We start from the raw sequence: 17,845 nt of genomic DNA on the forward strand, positions 1-17,845 counted from the left end.
TGGTGGACAACGGTTTGCAGTAGGAAAGTACCCTCTACCTTAATTGCAATTGGGCTCTTCCCCTCTTGTTGCCCAGTTTTGACACTATGGGTTCACTTTTACTTGCAAAATTAGATCTGAATCTCCTCTTTCTTCTTCCTAATCTGACAATTTGCTACAATACCACTCATATTCTACTTTGGCTTTACTATTTTCATATTTCCAAGCCTTGGACAAGCTAGGAGAGCTTGAGAGATAGGTTGGTGCCCATGCAATGATTCTATAGATCTTAGCCCTTGTATTTTATTGGCCTTTCTTCGCTCCGTGATATCTAGAGGGACTACCAGTGGCTACTTTTAGTTACTTTGGATTCTCATCTTCCATTTTTCTCTACTTGGGGAGACCATTATAATACTCCGAAATATATGTATGTTTTAGGACTTCCGGCTTTTCTTGGGTTTTGTCTGAGGATCTGAATTAATATTTTAATCAAAGCCTATAATAAAGAAATATACCTAGGATTAGCATAGGTAGGGGGTGTACCTCATTCACACTCCATTGGTTGTGGTGTCCTTTCTTTTTTTCTTCTTGCTACCTTATCTCCTGCTATGTGGATAAAAAAGTAAATATGTTTTTCACTTGTTGCACACTAATGGGTAGGTGCATAGCATGTACATAGCTAGTTGGTGGTGGCTTTGAGCTATGGACACCCTCAGAGGGACTCTACACTGATATAGATATTTCCTTGAGATGGTAGACACTTCCATGAGGGACTCTTGGGATATGATGAAAAGCAGGTGGATGCACTCCAGAACAAGGTTTCCATGTGATGTGTGTCAATATGGGGTGTCTATATCTTGTTATAGGATGAGTATGTGGTCCATGTGATGAGACATCTCAGAGTGCATGCAATTAATGTGTTGCATGAAGATTTGGTAGGGTGTGGTGGCTAAGGTCTTAAAATGTGAGGAATTGATTGTGATATCATGGGGCATTTAATGCGGTCACTTGTGATTGCATGCAACGAGTTCTTACATGAAAAATATGAATTTGGGGGTGTTTAAGAAGTCCCAAAATTCGAATTTGTTTGGGCTTGGTGTTATTGCATGTGATCTTGAGAGTGGCAAAATGTCATTGCTGAGGTGGCCAAATGGATTTAGAAAGGAAATTGGGCATGTGAATGTGGTTACGTGAATCTCTTCGGAAGCTTCCGAGAGGCGAGGTGTTACCTGATGAAGGAATTGACATTTTGAGATTGCATGCAAGGTGGCGAGGGGATCTCTTATGATGGGATCTAGAAGGGAGAATGGGTTAAGTAGAGAAGAGCGGGGATTGCGACCGCAGTATTTGGGGGGCAAGGATGCTGTGAGGAGGAGAATTGTGATCAGAGGGGGGGTCTCTGACGATGAGTCTTGGTGCAGAAAGACTTCTAGGTGCTCAGTGATGATGAGCACAAAGGAGCTTGTGGCACTTACAAAGGTCCTATTTTCTGAGTAGTGGGATGTGTGTTGATAGTGTGGTTGAAGGAGAGCTTGCTGACGGTGGGTGTAACCAGAAGCTAGAGGCGTGAATTGGGAGCACCAAAGAGTAGCTGTGTGTGAACTCGAGAAGAAGGAGATTGGCATTTCAGCTTGCCATGCAAGGTAGCGATGAGATCGAGAGAAGGTGGATGGGGTGAAGGAGGTAGGTACATGCTTTGTTGAGGGGGTCGACTGCTGGAACTATGCAGGCTAAAGAGAGGACCTGAGATGTCAGAGAGCATTTACTAAACAACAGGAGAGGCTATGGCAGTTGGTTGAGACGAAAGCTTCGGCGGGACTTGACTGGAAGCTACGTAAAAGAGGTGGAGTAGAGAGCAATTGCACGTGAGCTCGAGGAAGGGAGGAAACTAAAGACCAGGGAGAGCAGAGGAAGAGCAAGGGGAACTCGATGGGAGCATATAAGGAGGTGAAGGATTGCATAAGGAGGAAGGGAGGATCTCAAATGACGGGTGTCGTGACTGCTCAGAATAGGAGGTGAGTGATGGAGGAGAGGAGCGCAATGATTAGAAAGGAGCATTGTGAGCTCACAGGAAGGTCACATGAAGAAGAGACCGTGGAGCTTGGTCGTCAAAGCAGAAGAAGCCATAGCCTCGATTATGATCTTGAATTTTGAGAGGGGAAGAGGACTACTATAGGAACACCTTGGTAGGATTTTGGAAGAGGTCATCTTTTTCTTGATGGGAATTTCATGAAGAAGGTGCCGGGAGTGTTGTAAAGAGAGCATGGGCTTGCATTAGTTATGGGTTGAAGGCAGAGAGGCCATGCCAGGTGGGATATCAAGATCTCCAAGGGTGGCGAGCTGTGATACGGGAGCATAGTGCACGTCAGATTTCCTTTAGTCCATAAGGAGCTTGTGGGTTGTAGATAGTATTGCCAATAGGTTGTTGGTAATTCAATGGATAAATGTGAAGACACGAAAGAAGATGGAATATTGGCTGTGATGAACTCAAAGGATAGCAAGCTATTGTAGGAGAGCTTGGTTCACTTCTAACTCAAAGAATTTTGATGAGAGCTCATAGATAGCAAATGGCTTGTATATGAGATGGGTGAAGGCCTTAAGTGGTTGTGCATAGTGAATAATTGTAGTTGTGGAGTGCTCTTGCAGAGATGAATTCATGGTTCATGTGTCCTTTGTGTGTTTTTTGAGTTTGAGCTCAGTCATTAGGGGCTTGTGTTGGGTTGTGTGGTCCACTAGGTCTTTTTGAGGTTGTTAGGCTTCTGGAGGAAATGTGGCCAGTGTATAAATTCAATTTAAAGAGACAAGGATGTTGAATGAATGCCTTTTACCTTTTGATGGTGTTGTTCACTTGATTTAAATGTGGATGAGGGTGGCTGTGAAGGAAGATTAGGCTCTACTGCTTTTGTCCATCCACGTTTTGGTGCCTCCATGGAGGATCGAACTCCAGACCTTCAGTTTACAAGTGTGAAGCTGTGCAGTTAGTTGTAGTGGTGAAGAGCTGAGAGAGATGGCACAGGACTTACCAGAGTACTGGGGAATGCCATACGAGAATGCAATAAGATTCCTGGAAAAGATGGAATTTACAGCACTTATGAAAGATAGGGCAACCCCTGAGATTTTGTTTCAGATCATGAGTTATTGTTTGCAGGGAGATGCCAAAGCTTGGTTGCAAACCCAAATCACTATTTTTAGAACTGCCCATCCTCAGTAGCAAAATTCAGCGTATATAGTGGTGAGAACAGCTTTTCTTACACAATTTGCACAGGCCAGAAGCCCCAATGAAGTATGGAAAGAGCTATGCAAAGTGAGACAGGAGGAGGAGCAAGAGGTTGACCAGTACCTGATTCACTTTGGGAGATTATGGAGTCTCTCGTGTGAAGCTCTTGTGCTAGAGGTGCCTCCTCAGATGATTAAGAAAGACCACTTCATTTTAGGCCTGAAGCCTTCACTCCATTTAAAGGTGGAGCTGAGGAATATCGATAGTTTTGAGGATGCAGCTAGAGTAGCTAGAGAGAAGGAGTGGAAACTCAAGAGGCTAAGGCAGTTGGGCATGCATGAAGAGCCCAAAACCCTGGTCAGCAGCCTAGAAATGATCAAGGCATATGAAGAGAGAGAGCCGGTGTCTGTTCTTTTGCAGAATGAATCCTTGAAAAAGGATTTGCATGAAGATGTGGAGTTGATGAAAACACTCAGCCTAAATTGGATGGAGACTGCAGGAAGAGGCAGATGCTAGAATAACAAAAGAGAAGCTATGGTTGGAGAAGGAAGTTCAGCGGATGTAGGGAGAGTACTTGATTATATCAGCAATGTTCAATGCTAGAATTGTGGGGAGTTGGAACATATCAGCCCTCACTGTGATAAGCTAGCCAGGTCAGGGGGGATCCTGAGCAATAGAGAACAAATGATAGATCAAGTGATTATAGTATGGAGGTGAAAGATCTGAATCAGCACCCTACCAGTGGTGTGAAATGGGAGGATAAGGGGAAAGGAAAGGCAATTAGCCTGATCAGAATGGAGACCATACCAAAGATTATGTTTGTACCCATGCAGTGTAATATGAGCCATAGGTTGGAATTGGAAGAGGAACCTGAGAAGACAGTCACAGACAAAGATACAGAGAGTGAGACAAAGGAAAAGAGCATCTCATTATAGGAAGAGAGTATCTCATCAGAGGAAGAGAGTCAGTTGTCTTCACTGTTGAAGAAACCAGATGCATATAGTGTTGATGATGTAGGGAGCTGGAAATCGTTACACTTATTATGAATGGAGGCTTGTCAATTGCTATGAAGGAGGGTGTTGCTCAACCAGATCTAGGTGAGGTGCCAGAGGAGAGCCTGAGTGAAGGGGTTGCTTCCATAGATGGTAGAAAGTTTGAGAGCCCATTAAAGGCAGCTAAGGATAAGTCTATGTGTGTAGTGGTAGATGATGCTCCAGTGTTATGTGATGATGTGCATATGCTGGCTAGTCATGTTACAGCAAATATGTAGCCACTTGAAGACAAGGCTTGGAAGGAGTGCATGGCTAAATGCAATCGATTCGTGGTTGACACTATGATTGTGCATACTGAAGAGGTTGAGATTTCAGGTTCAGCAAGTGAGGAAGAGAGAGGTGAAACTAGCAGTGAAGATGAGAGCTCAATCATGTCTGACAGTGATGAAGCTGATGTGGCTATTACTGATAAAGTAAAAGACTTGCATTTAAAACTCTTAGTTTGGATGGGACCTGTAAGTGTTGATTGTGTGCATGCAGACTTTGATGTGTATGATGAGATTAAGATTCAGTGTTTACAGGATGATGGTGGTGATTTAGATGATGAGCTGGATTGCATTCTTGATGATGCATTGGATGATATGTTAGCATTGATCTCTTTGGAAAAGAATGTATTCACTAGTATGCATGTTAAGCTAAATGGTAGTGATAGTGTGGTTGATGATCAGCTAGATGCTTTACTTGATGATACCCTCATGGATTTTGCATGTATAGTTGGTAATGACATGAAAAAATGTACTTCTCATGATTGTTCAGAGAATGAGGTTATCAGTGAGGACAAGATTCATAGCAAAGAGTGTGCTAATATGTTTGAGCATTCCATAGGTGGGAAGGATGTTTGTTTGCTCTTCGGTGATCTTGATAATTCATGTGATGGGTTAAGTTTTGCAGCTTACAAGGTTGAGGCAATAGGGTATGTTGAGAAGTCCCTAATCATAGATTATGAGCTAGTTGTGCCCGTGAGATCAATGTGTGAGGTAGTAACCTCAAGAGATGTGACTCATGATACAAGTGTGATGGCTAATAGCCAGTGGAGTGGTGTGATGTCTTGGTAGGATAAGCTATGGGATCCTAGAGGCTTAGTGAGGATGTGGGTATATGGAAGGAGCCGGTGGCTATATCAATTTGGTGTGTTGTTGATTCCTTTTGATCTAGGGGGATGGTGGATTATGCATATTTGGTAGTGGAGGGTTCAAAATTATCCTTTTGATTTGGGAAAAGAAAAGCAAAGGCATAGAGTACAAGCTTGCTTTGTTTTTGATCCAGGAGGTTTGCTGATTTTTTTCTTTTAGCTGCTGGACATGAATGTCATAGCAGAAGAGAAAGGGTTGCTAGAGATGTGTGGATAAAAAAGTAAATATGTTTTTCACTTGTTGCATGCTAATGGGTATGTGCATAGCTATGTACATAGCTAGTTGGTGGTGGCTTTGAGCTATGGACACCCTCATGAGGGACTCTACACTGATATAGATATTTCCTTGAGATGGTAGACACTTCTGTGAGGGACTCTTGGGATATGATGAAAAGTAGGTGGATGCACTCCAGAACAAGGTTTCCATGTGAGTGTAGGCAGAGAGGCCTTGCCAGGCAGGATATCAACATCTCCAAGGGTGGCGAGCTATGATACGGGAGCATAGTGCACGTCAGATTTCCTTTAGTCCATAAGGAGCTTGTGGGTGGTAGATAGTATTGCCAATAGGTGGTTGGTAATTTAGTGGATAAATGTGAAGGTAGGAAAGAAGATGGAATACTGGCTATGATGAACTCAAAGGATAGCAAGCTATTGTAGGAGAGCTTGGTTCACTTCTGACCCAAAGAATTTTGATGAGAGCTCATAGATAGCAAATGGCTTGTATATGAGATGGGTGAAGGCCTTAAGTGGTTGTGCATAGTGAATAATTGTAGTTGTAGAGTGCTCTTATAGAGATGAATTCATGTTTCATGTGTCCTTTGTGTGTTTTCTGAGTTTGAGCTCAGTTAGTAGGGGCTTGTGTTGGGCTGTGTAGTCCACTGGGTCTTTTTGAGGTTGTTAAGCTTCTAGAGGAAATGTGGCCAGTGTATGAATTCAATGTAAAGAGACAAGGATGTTGAATGAATGCCTTTTACCTTTTGATGGTGTTGTTCACTTGATTTAAATGTGGATGAGGGTGGCTGTGAAGCCAGATTAGGCTCTACTGCTTTTGTCCATCCACTGCTGAAATTTTGAATGAAATGTGTAAGCATTTCTAAGTAATGGCTAGCTTGAACTCTAAGTTCATTAAGTGGAAACTGTGCTCCGCATAAGCACATTTTGTCAGATATTATAGGGTGGTTCCTTCCCATTCAAGAGCCTAATAGAACATGGAACATAGCCTTAGGTCAGCTTAGGAACCCTTGTGTGCATGATTGTGTGTTGTGAGACTTCGTGTTCACCCTAATCTTCATCATGATGAATACCAAGAGAACCAAAGGAGAATTGGAAAAGAAAGTAGTCCTGGCAGCCAAGAAGTTTGTGCCTATGAAGCAGCAAATAAGACTGAGGCATGTTACCTAGATGTGACCAATTCACTTGGAGGGAAAGGAGAAGGAGACCCTTGTGACATAAGAGGCCAGAGTAAATACCGTTAGAGATGAGATGGCACCGGATATTATTCAACTTTTCAGTTGAAACAGAGACAGATCTTAAGAAGAAGTTTCTAGCAGCTATAGATTAGAGAAAAGGGCTAGTATGCTGTGTCTTTGGATTTGGCCATTGGATCCATTGTCTACTTGAGCTCAATGTTGTCTGGCTAGGAAAAAATGCAGTGATCATGCTTGAGTGGAGTCTAACTATGCACCCTGATCTCGCTTGTATGTCTTGAGCAAATGGTCCCTATGTTGGATGGCCTCATGGATGAAAATTGTGAGGAATCTCTGATCTGGGTAGGACAAGAAACTAGGTAGCAGTTTGAAAACTCCTTGTTGAGACAATGATGGTGACCTCAGATCTCATAGTATACAAGGCATTTGAAAGCAAAATGCTCCTCCGGCTTGATTTCTTGTTGATCACATAAGGTGCGGATGTGACCCTTTCTAGGTATACTCTTAGCCCACCCACTCTTAATGCAAAGTCGTTGTGAAGAAACACTGAACTGTCCGATCAATTGTTTCCCCATAATAGTCCAGTAAGCTTCAAGAAGAAGAGAAACAAAAACACTCCTCAATGATGCAAGACAACTTCTCCTTTCTTAGCATCAACGTTCAAGGCTTAACAAATGACCTCAAGCCCCCGCCATCCTTAAAAGGTGGCTAAAAATGTCATGCCTTAGACCTGTTTTCTTAGCACTTCAAGAGGTCAAAGTTTTTGGGGATACGTTACATTGGCAACTCAGCCAAATTGACAATACAAGACTCAATACAAGACAGTGGTTATGTACCAACCATAAAGAAGGGAGAGGTGGAGCCGCCATCTTAGGGGTAGCTAGTCACTTTGCCGAGGCTGTCACGCACCCACTACCCCTTTTTGAGTTCATCGAGATTGATGTTGACTTTTTACACCCTCAACTTTGGTGTCAGATATTCTCCATTTGTGCCCCTAATGCCATGAGGGAGCGAGATCTTCTCTGGGAGGGAATGATCCTTCAAAATAATGCTATTTTACTAGGTGATTTTAACATGGTGGAATCCCACAGGGACAGATGGAATAGCATAGGGAACACTCTAAGAGGCAGGGAACTTTCTTCCTGGATTGCCCTCAAAGACTCTGCGGTTCTCATTGACATCTTTGAAGACACCTCCTTCACCTGGACTAACAACCAATCGGGCCCTCTCCATAGGGAATCAAGGATAGATAGGATGTACTGCTCAAGGGACATCGCTAATTCAGCCCTGTGTACCAAGAGCTTAGCCCTTGCTTCTCTTCCCTTCTTGGACCACAAACCAATCCTAATTACTCTAGACAAAAGTCACGGAAAGAAGAAAGTCATGGTTCAAGGCTAACCCTTTCTTCTTTCATCTTCCCTATGTCCAACAAAAGGTAGCAAGGATCTGAGAAAAAGATTTTGATGGCACAACCACTATAACTAAAAAGTGGGTTAGGGCTATAGAAAGAACTGGTACTTTCCTTAAGTCTATCAAGAAGTGAGCGAATTTTGCTAGAGTTGCTGCAGGAGCAAAAATTGAAGATCAAATCAAACTTTTGGAGGAGGACAAAACAACCTAGGGATAGGAAAGACTCAAAGCCTTCAGAGATAGAGCCAGGATAGAAGCCACCATCGAGGCAACGCAATCCAAAGTTTACACTAGAGAATGGTGGGCACGAAAAGGTGATAGGTCAAATGATGACATGTTTAGTAGCCTTAGGAAAAAGCAAGCTCAGGAATTGATAGATACTCTGCTACATGAGGGCTGATTAATCCAGGATCCAAAAGAGATTGCTTAGATGGTGGCGGAGCACTTCCAGAGAATTCTTGGGGAACCTAAAACCCTTTCCACAGATAAACTCTGAGCAAGTGAAAAATGTCGACTGGCTAGGAGGAGCACTATCCAAATATTTGATTCCATATTTTTAGATAAGGAACTCTCCCTTGAAGAGTTAAAAGGTGCAGTCTCACTGCCATGGCAAGGGGAAAAAATCTTGGTGAAGATGAACTTCCAATCGAAATTTACCAAGTTTTTTGGGACACAGTGGGCCCACGGCTTCTCCTCCTATGGCAAGATTCCAAAACAAAAGGATTCCTCATCTCACGGATAAACACAGGTATGATTAAATTGATTCCCAAAGGGGGCCCCAAGGAAGTTCTTAAGAATTGGAGACCTCTCACCAAGCTTAATACTAGCTACAAATTTTTTGCTAAAGCTTTAGCCATCAGGCTTAAATTCAAAATGAAAGATTGGATAAGGGAAGAGCAAAAAGCTTTCATCCAAGGAAGACACATCCTTGAGGCCATTTTAACCCTTTGGGAAGGACTGGAGCATGCGGACGAGACAAATCAAGATATTTTTTTTCTAAAAATAGACTTTGATAAAGCCTATGATAGAATGGAGTGGGGATTTGTTTTGTCCTCCCTTCAAGATATGGGAGCAGGTCCCAGTTTTATCTCGTCCGTTGATACTCTACTAAACCAGGCCACAGCCAAGGTGGAAGTTAACAGATCAATTTCCTCATCATTTATGCTTAAAAGGTCTATTAGACAAGGTTGCCTTTTAGCACCTCTCCTCTTCGCCATTGCAGTAGATGCTCTTGGTTGGCTCATCAAGGAGGAAGAAGACATTGGAAACATCAAAGGCATTCAGGTTGGAAATGGAGTACAAATAGTCTACTAGCAATTCACAGTGACACGAACCTCACACCGAGCAATGACATCAGATCAGTTGAGGGCTAGGTGTTTGAACACTTTCTACATAGCATCGGGATCTAAAATCAATCATGAGAAAATCGGAGTCTTCGAAACTAGGGCAGCTCCTCCCCAAATTATTATAGATAAAGGATGTAAGATTCTCAAAGAGGCTGAGGTATTTTGTGTGCGAGGTAATTGGAATTGTTGTGGAAAAAAAATCATAGCGTGGGGATGGGGACCAAGGGGTAATGCATAAAAAACTACACTACAAGGGAGAGAGGGGGGGGTAGATTGCAATGAGTGGAAACAAGTTGCTCTTCTATTAGTTGGCCCAAATTGCATTTGAATATAAATAGCCCACAATCGCACTCCTCACACATGAATTGTCTAGGTAGCAAGAATGACTTATTTACACAACCTTCCTACTGACATTTGTGGTGGATACTACCAATCGCATTTACAATAGTTTGCACCTCTTGTCATAAGGTGTAGGTGCCATTATTTTGTATCTATCCTATCTAACATACTGGAATCACTTGTGTAGTGCCATTGGTGTCATCCTTAGTTTGATTGATTGACTCTTCTTTAGGTTCGAGCTTCTTCTCTTCCTTGATTGCTACCACACCCATAGTACTCCACGTTGCCTCATCACGTCATGCCACCAAGGCATCTTGAACACAATTTGATGGGTGGGTATGAGCTACTCCTTGATTTTCCCAACCTTTTGGCACTCAATCCATTCACCCCTCAATTGAGGGCTCTATCTATTGGCTTTGTTCTTTGGTCAAAGCATTCTCCTTTGGTCATATTTAAATCCCCAAAATGTTAGTTTTGAGGTTCAATAATGAGTAGTAATATTTTTATAGGATAAGCATTATAGATGGCCTAATGAGATCCAATTGAGATTAAATTTTGCATGGAGTAGGGCCATATCATCTTTCATGAAACCTCGTAGATTAAAAAAATTCTTTCATCCTCATGTACTTGTTAAGGTATTTAAAAATATCCTATACCATAAGCGTCAATATATATACACATCGATATGCAACAAACTTGATTGTTGATATACCCCTCGATAAGTCCATCAATGTATGTCTATATAGCCATTACTAATGTTGTCAAAACATCCTTAAAATTTTAATGCTTATACTAATGCTAGTGATATTTTTTTGATACTTACATTGATGCATTAGGACTTTAACTAGAAACTTAGCCATCAAGACATTGAGCCACTTCTTTTCTTCTCTTTCTCCTTTAGGATAAAGTTTAATGTTTCAACGAAAGGCCTTTAGCATAGGTAGATGGAAGTATAGAACCAACATAACTAATGGAGGAATTAGGTAAGTGCCATTATAAAAAGGGCAGTACTCCAATAGGAAATATCTAAGGAACAAATTTCCCTTTACTACATCTTGTATTCCCTCTCATTTGTTGCTTCTTTTCCTCTTTCTCCTTTTTGTCTACTCTTTTCTTCCCTCCTTCCTTGTCTTTTATTTTGATTTCTAGTTTCTCCCCTACTTCTCTCCCTTCCCTCCCTATTTTTTAAAAAGTTTTCTTGATCTTTCTTCTTTTCTCCCTACCTTTGAGTGTCTTAGATGGAGGTTTGACATCCAAAACTTCATAAACCTTACTACTTTTATTATTAGCAAAATTTAATCAAGATGAAGTCTTGTAAGTTCTTTATGTATACAAATATACAAAAATATATATACATATATACATATAAGAGGGTGTGTGATCTGTACATACACACATAATTATATAGATCTCTCTCTCTATATGTGTGTGTGTGTGCATACATACATACATATATACATATATATATATATATATATATATATATATATACATATATACATATATACATACATATATATACATATATACATATATACATACATATATATACATATATACATATATACATACACACACACACACACACCCACACACACACACACACACACACACACACACACATATCCTTTCAAAGTTAAACCCATTCTAGACCTTAGCAACCATATAATCAGTTGATTCAAATCAAAATTTGTGCCTTATGGAAGTGGATCCATGTGCAACCTTGCTCGTTGCATTAGCCAAATTTTCTCTTTACACTCTTACCTCACAAAACTAACCAAAGCACAACATCAAGGTATGCCCCTGAAGAAATGGGATAACTAAAGCACCACACTTCTATTATCCATACAGCTCTATGCTTATAGCTATAGAGATCGTGTTGAATCCATTATGTTGTGAGCTACAATAATTGTATCTTCAATCTTACTAAGATTTTGCCTTAACTTACTCATCTATATTTAATAAACAAAAGAAATTCAAAAAACATGCACGTGCCCTAGTCCATGATCTTTGAGAGAACTCTAATAGATCTCTAAGTGATAGCTTTCATGCATAAGGCCCTTGCTTGTGATGGGAGTACTAAGGTGAGAGGAGTGAGATCTAATAGGCATCGATCTAAAGATTCAGTTGATGAGGGCTCTCAAGGGACTTCAATGAACTATGACTACTTGAATGGCTCATAGGGAGGGAAAAGTGGTACTTGAGCCTAAAAAGGCATTTCAAAGAAAGAAGAATAGGTTTCATATGCGGAGATAGTCATTAAAAATCTTCAATGAGGCTTCTCCCCTATCTTTGAGGAGAAGGCCTAGACTATCCTTTGCAATGAGAATGTCACATAAAGGGAGAGGGACGTGCCCAGGAGAGATCTATGTGAAAATGGCAAGAGACATTCCATGGTTTGCGAGGCACGGTTTGATGTGGTTAAACTTGAAATTGAGAAGTTCGTCAAAGGTGGTGTCTAGCCCTTTTTATAAGATAGAGCTCCTATGATGGTAGATGGTCATCAATTCTTTGCATATGAGTGTGACTTGCCTTATGACATGGTTCTTTGGTAGGAGTTTTTTTGCTACGTTGTATGTTTGACATAAATGATGTGCTAAGTCATTCATATATGCTCATCGGTGTTGCAGTTTTGACATTCCCATGGAGTGATTCATTTAATATTGATGAGTTTATGTTTCACATGGCCCATGTAGGGGGTAAGTCAAAACATCAAGCGACTGCGTTCGTGTGAGCTGAAAGTTTGAGCAAAGTTTCCTAGAAACTATGCCATTGTCCATTTTTGAAGACCATTTGAAGGCTTTTACAATTCCAAGTTCTTTGACAATGCCAATCTACATTGCGAGTGAAATCATGGAAGGTGAGCCTATTTACACGAGGAAAGAAATGTGATTGTAAATGAGCTTCCATTTGGGTAAATACAACAAAAATGTGACTACATGAACATTTTATCCTAGTCTCTCAAGATATGTTGTGATCATGCTTGCATTATAAGTTTACACATTTTCAATGAACATGTATTAAAGTGGTAATTGCTCTCCAAAATTAAAATTAGCATCTAACACAGTAGTGCAAGCATTACATACTTCTAGTGCATCGCCCTCAAGTTACACAACATGATTACATTTCCTAGTTGCAGTACTTAGAATCCTAGATGAAAAGGGAGATCATTAAAACAAATAAGATCAACTCAATATAACAAGAGAAGTACTATTCCATTTTAGAATTACATGCATCAATATGTTGGGAAGAGACAAACATCCATGATTCCTCTCAAACACTATCTTTGCACTCATCGTCCACAAAATCACTATGAAGGTGCAAGCACAAGCGTTTCCTTCTCCACTCATCATATCGCTTGTATTTCAACATGGCATTAGCCACTCCTTCAGTGTATGAAGGCAATAAGCTACAATCAACAAAATTGAAACATGAATAAGTTCAAATTCCAAAGTGAAACACACAATGACAAAGAAAAGATTTCTATTGAGGTAGCCATATTTCTTGTTTTGTAAGATGGAAAGAAAACAAAAGATCCTGGTTTAGGGGAAAAAGTGATATCCACATGAAACCAAATATGAACAAAGTATATTTGTTGTCAATGTGGGTAATACAAGGAAGTCAAAGTGAAGTCTCTCACTAGTCATCAAATGGATTGGAAGTGGGATTCGTAGAATAATCATCCTCCTCATCCTGCAAGGCCGCTTGCCAAAGGATGCCTACACTAATGGCAACACATGCATGTCTACTACAACTACATCCATATCAAAAGAGTAACAAGAGTGATCACTAGCCTGGCATGACCTCATGGGTGGGCCTATGCCACATCCCATCTAAAGGACCAGGCCTTTCGGCATGCATCACAAACTCAAAATCATAGAAATGAATCCAAAGGAGCATTCCAAAGCACCCCTTACATCCTTGTAGTGCTACAATGGAAGAAAAGTGTCCTTGAGTCCAACGAGCCTCAGGCAATGAGTTCACACACCATCATTCACCCATACCCCATGCATATCAAATATGGATCAACTCTCAACTAGGAAGATGGGTGGTGTGGCTTTCATACGGCATATGCATAGTTTTCCCATGTTGTTTGACAACTCCATAGTCGTTCTTGTCCATGACCACAACTCGCCTCACCATGTGATGATCTTGGACACAAATGTATCCCTCCATCCATATCAATCATGGGCCTGCCAATACATTACAGTAGTTTAAATCTTCTAATAAACTAAATAGAAAAGTCTTTTTCTTACCAACAAACAACATCTCAATATGCCAAGTACATGCAATGGGACATAGAATTGTGAGCTACCACTGTCACCGCCAAGACTAGCTACAATAGTAACCAAGCCATACTTCACAGGCTCCTCTAAAAGCATATTCCAAGAAGGTAATGGAGTCCTGATGCCCAAGTCCTCTCCTGTAGCGAAGTTGAAAAAAACAAAATCTGCATCTCATCTAACAATCCTTCCCTTTTTACTATACTCTCATGCAGGGTAACATGCTAGCAAAAAGAAGTCATATATCTTAGCATACATATGATTCTTTTTCCCTCATGTAAATTATTGACCCATTACAATGTAATATCCTATGGAGCATGCATATATGGCCGACCCTCCTAGACCCAAGGAATGGCTCGGCAAGGGAGGCAGGCAAAAGACAAAGGGTGTAACAAACTTTACCATTTTCTTATGTTCTCTAAAATAACAAAAAATAAATAGAGTATCAAAAACATCAATTTGAAATTCATAGAAGCAAGTCCATATCAATTGACCAAAAGTGCAAAGTTTTTACCATCATTTCCCTCTCCAAAACTAAGATCTAATTCCTTGTGTGGTAGTGATGGTGTGTCCTTTACATCCGCCACTACGAAGATGGGGACAAAAAAGTTATCATTAGTGCATTATGATTATTTATTATTTTTACAACACTACTTTTTCTCAAATTTTCTTGTAACACAAAACAAAAACAAACCTTCTTTACCATCTTTCTTTTCCTTCATTTGCATCCTTAATCTACTTGAAATATCTTTACCCATTAGGGACTCTTTTGTCTTCTTTGTTGTTGAATACCTAATATAAATGGTGAGCTCCCTTGTGAAGACATTACCACCAGAGAAGTCTAGCCACCATGGACAGTTCGTCAATTCCCATTGTGAACGATCATGCATTGTGGTAGGGTACATAGAGGTGACAACATTGGAAATCTTTGTCCAGCCCCTACAATGGCGTGGGAGATCTTCTATCTTTTCCTCAGACTTTATATGGGTGAGATATCTAAAAAATTTACAAGAAAAATAAGTATATAAGTAAGAAGTATATATCCAATAATTTGCAAAGGAGAACAACAATTTAAATTTAGTGAAATTGGTCTATACCTGAAGACTACCGTATGTGCTGCATTCAAGCTTTGTATTTTTTGTAGCAAGATTCTCAATCTTTGAAAAAACCCTCAACTCACTAGACTCCCTTATCTTAAGGGATGTGGACATGTGTTTCTTTCCCTCCAGTTTAATGTCATCGTAATAGCTTAGAGGATATTCTTGAGGTAGGGTGAAAGACAGCCGATGTTTGCCATAGTTTTTAATTTCTCAAGCACTGCTATTGCATGATTCTCGATCTCATCTAGAAAGACCTCTTGAGCCAACCATCTTATTTTTGAAACAAACCAATAAATAAAACATAAACCAATATTCCAAGCACGAAAGTGGAAGATAAAATACATAGGTTTTATAAACTCACCCTCTGTAGGGAACATTGGAAGCATGCATCGAATACATCCTCCTCTTGATGGAACTCGCTTCCAACAATGACAAGTATTGAAATTTTTTTCCTACTCTTAGGGGTGCAAGGGCAATGCACTTGATTTTTTCTAGTATAATTACCCTCTCTGCTCCCTTGAAATTCAATGAAAAGAGTTTTGTTTTCCAAACATGCCCTAATTGTGGATTGAGACAATTCACCAGATTAAGTTTACAATAAGAGAACTAACATAAAAGAGACTGAAATGTTGACATTTTCAAAAGAAATAGTTCATCTACTCTTCCCATGTGATCAAATTTTTTTGGTTGAATCCCAGCAATTTCTTTTTTTTATTGCAGCAGCTCTCTCCTCAACGGGAACTATACTTTGAATTCTTTCAAGTGCCCTCTTCACATTTGTGTTGAATTCAACCTATATTTGATGGAAGAAGGAGAGATTTTGTCTGAGCTCATACTCTAAAAACAAAGTATAGTTCAAATTTATTGTATTGGTTGGTATATACCTAAAGCAAAATAAACTCCAACCAAAGGAGACACAAGTAGCTTGTTTGCCTGGAAAACTAGACGTGCAAAATACACTCTACTAAGAGGATACTATCCCACAACTCCCTTCACCTCCTTGTTCTTGGCATTAATAATGACTTGATGTTCTTGTGAGCTCAATGTGCTCATAAATGCTTAAGCATCACATTCACAAATGTTGCTGGCATTCATGAGAACATCCCTTAAACATGGCTTTATGACAACATGTTCATTCAATCTGCATCAATCCAATTCAAGATTAGATTAAATAAAAAGATAAAACAAATAATGAAAAAATAGGCAACAATGATTTGGGTCTTATAAATTCATTCTTTGCAAGCTCACCAGCAGGGCAATCTTAGATATCTTTCGTGGGTCTATCAGTGTGCACGTCACACACATATGTCTTACCCTTGTTTCCTTATAAGACTCCTCAATGACAAACATCCATTGAGCATATCTGGCCTCTGTTCCAACTCTTTTTTTATTATATCATTAACCTCTTTCCACATTGGAGACCAAGAGTCTCTCTTTGCTAGAGTAACCACCATCTCCTCCCCACTCCTCATGCAAATGGATATAATGAATGCTCCCTTTTCAGGGAGATACCCCTCATACTGAAATGCACTCTTTAGTGCAGCCACATCACTCCTTAAACCCCTCACTCTAGCATAAGTGATGAGTCTACAAAGAGGGATCCTAGGACACTCATATGAGCTAAGGAGCCTACACTTTGAAAAGATATCTCCCCCACTAACAAGATCTAAATCTATATCCTCAACTGCCAAATCAATCTCATCTCCTCCACCCTTAGTGTCATGAAGATCTATAGTATCCTCTATGTTCACCAGCATCTCAACTCCCAAATCTACCTCACCCTCCCTAAGATTAGCCTAGACAATCTACTTCCTTTTCCTCTCTCTCTTCTTGGGAGGTGATACTAATTTCTCTCTACACTTCCCCCTTGTTTTAGATGGAGAAATTGCACTCTCCCTAGTATTTATCTCCAAGCAATAAACAATTCTTCACAATGCCATTAGAATAATAAATTTGAGATGCTATGAAGTCAATTTAGATGATAAAATTAGATGCAAATTTCTTTGCAAAAAATGAATAAACTGGACATACAAGTGCCCACTGCGACGTCGTTGCCTCTTTCACATGTGATTTTAATTTTTTGGCACCTTATTAGAATTTTAAGAAGCCCTTTAAGCAAAGAGTATGGGCCTATTAGATGGTCAAAAGAATGTCCAACTTGGGCTATTAAGAGACCATGATGTCGCGGTCTCCTTGGATCCTCCATTCATAGTTTTTTCAGAATTTCAAGTTTGCCTTAACCTTGCTAATTTCAAATTTTCCTTAACCTTGTTAATTCTGCACCTTCCAAGCAACCAATAAAAAATCCAAGGAAGAGATGCGAATGGCCATAAATATTGTAAAATAGCACTCTCAAGAGGCAACGACATGCAGTCCTTCAAGCCCCCTTTCTTCATTTTTCTAGGTATTTGGCTCATCCTTTCAATGGCAAAAAAATGGCCAAATAGCACTCCCAAGAGGCTATGACATTCGCAACGGTCTCCTTCAAGCCAAACGGCCAAACGAAACTTCCAGGAGGCCATGACATTACAGTCTCCTTCAAGCCCCCTTTCTCATTTTC

The sequence above is a fragment of the Dipteris shenzhenensis genome, chromosome 9 (genome assembly GCF_047967505.1).
Source record: "Dipteris shenzhenensis isolate YYH24624 ecotype China chromosome 9, Dip_SZ_1.0, whole genome shotgun sequence".
Taxonomy (NCBI): domain Eukaryota; kingdom Viridiplantae; phylum Streptophyta; class Polypodiopsida; order Gleicheniales; family Dipteridaceae; genus Dipteris; species Dipteris shenzhenensis.